Consider the following 4009-nt stretch of genomic DNA (forward strand, 5'->3'; position numbering starts at 1 on the left):
CTTCGTTTATTCTGGTTACTGAAACATAAAACGCTTCTTTTGGTCTTGGCCATTTTGGCTAAGCGTATTTACATTTTTGCCTCTCTTTTACTCGGTGTATTTGCGAACGACATTCATTGCATTCATTGTTGTTGTTTAATAAAACCATTATTCTAAGGGTCTTATGTTTTGCTTCGTCTCTATCCTCTTACATAGTCGGTAGCAACAATCTCTACTACCATCATTTGCCATTTATCTCATAAGCATAAAAGCATTTTAGTAAAGCTGAGACCAAGGAGAACCACCACATATTTCATAAAATCTCTTAGAGTGCTTACAGTATCATCATAGCTTTCATCGTGTTGGTCTTTCTTCTTGTGGATGTCCATTTTTGTCTCTGTGCCATCGTCATCAGGAGAATCATCTCTATTGAGAGTATAAGAGGTTCTCTTTTTGCTAGTCTCATGTTGAGTTGTATTTGCTTCTCACTAAGTGTATATAACTGTTGTTGTTTAGTTGCTGGTTTGTTTTTTTTTTGCTTGCTTTGCATTTGTGCTATTGTGTTTATGCGAGTTGTAATGTGAGACGATAAAATGCGAACATTTTCACTTTCGCAAAGATGCGCTGAGATTTACAATTGAACCCAGTGAAAAATTCGGAGAAATTATGATAGAATGAAAACAGATGTTGTTGAGTAGAGTTGGTTTTGTAGCAAATTCTATTGTAAATTAAATCTAAAGGTAATTCCTGGAAGGATTTCTGATGTTCAAATGTTCATTGTTATTATGAAATATTCATGGTTCGAGAAATTTTATATCTCGTGGGGGGAATTGTTGTGTTGATTTAACCTTTAACTTGTGTTGTGGGTAAAATTTTTATGACTTTTTTATACCATTCATCATAGGATGGGTGTATGTAATATTGGTCTCACATCCCATAAAGTATATAGGGTCAGGGTCGTGATGAAATTCTTAGTCGATTTGGTGTTGTCTATCCGTCCATCTGTTGAACTCACGCTAACTTTCGAACGAAATACGGTATCGACTTGAAACTTGGCACAAGTAGCAATTATTGATAGAGGTCGTATGCTATTCCAAAGAGGTCGAACCGCTTTTGGTATAGCCCCATATAATCCGACACCCAGATTTAACTTCCGGAGCCTTCTTGGAAGAGCGAATTTCATACGATCCGATTGAAATTTGGAATGTACGTGAGATCAGTATTTACCCCCTAACAACCATGCGAAAATTTGCCCATAACGTTCCATAATTATACATAGCTCGAAAACGTAAACGCTGGGCGTTGACTTTGGTGGCGCCTTACATAAAAAGGATAATGGGCTCAATTCCAGTTTCGACCGAACATCAAAAAATTGTTTAGGGGTGGATTTCCCCTTAGTAATGATGTCGATATTTTTTAGTGTTTCCGAACTTTTCTCAGTGGTTCCACCGTAATGTGAAACGCCGTTGCGACACGGCTATAAAACCAGAGATTATTTGTAATTATATTATTTGTCAAGTGGTTCTTCAATGGATTGAATAGTCTGACTGGCCCTAAACTAACGAGCTGTCAATTTACCTAACCTAAGCAAACGTACATTCTTCAAGAGGAAATTCTATAATATTTGTTCTCGATTATCTTTGCTGACTGCATGGTGGCTGATATGTAATGCCAAGTTTGGCCAAAACTGGCCACCAGTTACCAAATTCGGCTTAAAAATTGGGTCTTCACTTTTCGGATTATTTCTGGTGTTGTTGCAGATTTTTCGTCCATGAATGAATGCTAGCGGGGCGATGAATGCGAGGGGGAGCAACCATCATCCGTTATGGTGGTCCATTAACGTAGGAGGGGCTGAACTTTTTGGCAAATAAACCCAATAATTTTTTTACGCGTAAACTAGCTTCTCTGCCTTCCGGAATGGCTTCTTATCGGAGAAAACCAAATTTGGTAACTGGCCACTTTTGAGTAGCGAAACAGCTCCTTGACTCTTTCCAGTCTAACTTGTTTTGTGGATTAGAGAGCTCTTGCACTTTTTTGAAATTTCCATGGCTGTACACTAATAAAAAAAAACGGAAACGTAATTTTCACGGTTTTCGTCCACGGGCGTTAACGATTTCATGAAGGGCTTTCGTTTTTGTTTGGTATATTCGTTAGATGTTCCTGTAGCAACTCTGTCGCTGGAGCAATGTGGGTTTGGTGCAAATAATCCATGCTCGAGTCACTGTAGCGTATTTTTTTGGGTGGTGGGATCAATCTTCAATGCTGAAGGGCTCCAACAATACACACTTATGGATGTGCAGCAAAATTTAAATCAACTACACTATGACGCATGAATTACATCACAAAAAGCTTTATTTCTGAACGCAATTGATCAACATGCTTTTGCAAGCTTGTAAACAATAAAATGAACTCTCACTGGGTTAAATCTCTCAGTTGTCAGACATGCGGTTTATAAATGATAGCAACCTGAAGATGGTTGCAATATATATCAGCTACAGTGTAAATGGAACTAGCAGCCAATGGAACATCATAAGTTTTAATTTGGGATATTGTATAAAAAGCCCTGAGTATGACTGGAAAATGGAGAATCGATAGATTTTTACTCGCCAAAAAGACAATTTTGGTGTAGACCCTAAAATATTTTTTTAAGGTCAATATTGAAGAAAGGGCAAGCAGGCAATTTAACTTTGTATGTGGGTTTGTTAGGTTAAGTAATAATTTATCTATTTTCTATAGAAATAAAATTTTGTCAACATTTTCTATTGAAATAAATAAAATTTTGACAATTTTGTAGAAATAAAATTTCTACAAAATTGTCTATAGAAATAAAATTATGAAAAAATTTTCTAAAGAAATGAAATTTTGACAAAATTTTTTATAGAAATAAAATTTTGATAACATTTTCTATAGAAATAAAATTGTTGTCAACATTTTTTATAGACATAAAATTTTGACAAAATTGCCCATAGAAACAAAATTTTGATAAATTTTTTCATAGAAATAAAATTTGATCAACATTTTCTATAGAAATAAAATTTTGACAAAACTTTCTATAGAAATAAAATTTGGAACAAATTTTGTAGAAATAAAATGTTGACAAAATTTTCTATAGAAATAAAATGTTGACACAATTTTCTATAGAAATTAAATTTGATCAACATTTTGTATAGAATTAAAATTTTGGCAAAATTTTCTATAGATACAAAATTTGAAAAAAAAAAAGTAGAAATAAAATTTTGACAAAATTATCTATAGAAATAAAATTTTGACACAATTTTCTATAGATATTACATTTTGACAAAATGTTTTTGGAGAAATAACATTTTGACAAAATTTTCTATAGAAATAAAATTTTGAAAAAAAAATCCATAAAAATAAATTTTTGACAAAATCTTCTATAGAAATAAAACATTGACAAAATCTTCTATAGAAATAAAACATTGACAACATTTTCTATAGAAATAAAATTTGGAAAAAAAATTGTGAAATAAAATGTTGACAAAATTTTCTATAAAAATAAAATTTTAACAAAATTTTCTATAGAAATAAAATTTCGAGAAAATTTTCTATAGATATTACATTTTGACAAAATTTTCTATAGAAATAAAATTTTGAAAAAAATTTTCTATAAAAATAAAATTTTGTCAATATTTTCTATAGAAATAGAATTTTGTCAACATGTTCTATAGAAATAAAATTTTGACAACATTTTCTATAGAAATAAAATTTTGACAAAATTTTCTATAGAAATAACATTTTGACAAAATGTTCTATAGAAATAAAATGTTGACAAAAATTTTCTATAGAAATAAAATTTTGAAAAAGTTTTCTAAAGAAATAAAATTTTGACAAAATTTTTTATAGAAATAAAATTTTGACAAAATTTTCTATAGAAATAAAATTTTGAAAAAATTTTCTATAAAAATAAAATTTTGTCAACATTTTTTATAGAAATAAAATTTTGACAAAATTGTCTATAGAAATAAAATTTTACCATATATTTCTATAAAAATAAAATTTTGACACATTT

Source organism: Haematobia irritans, chromosome 1 (genome assembly GCF_050003625.1).
Source record: "Haematobia irritans isolate KBUSLIRL chromosome 1, ASM5000362v1, whole genome shotgun sequence".
Taxonomy (NCBI): Eukaryota; Metazoa; Arthropoda; class Insecta; order Diptera; family Muscidae; genus Haematobia; species Haematobia irritans.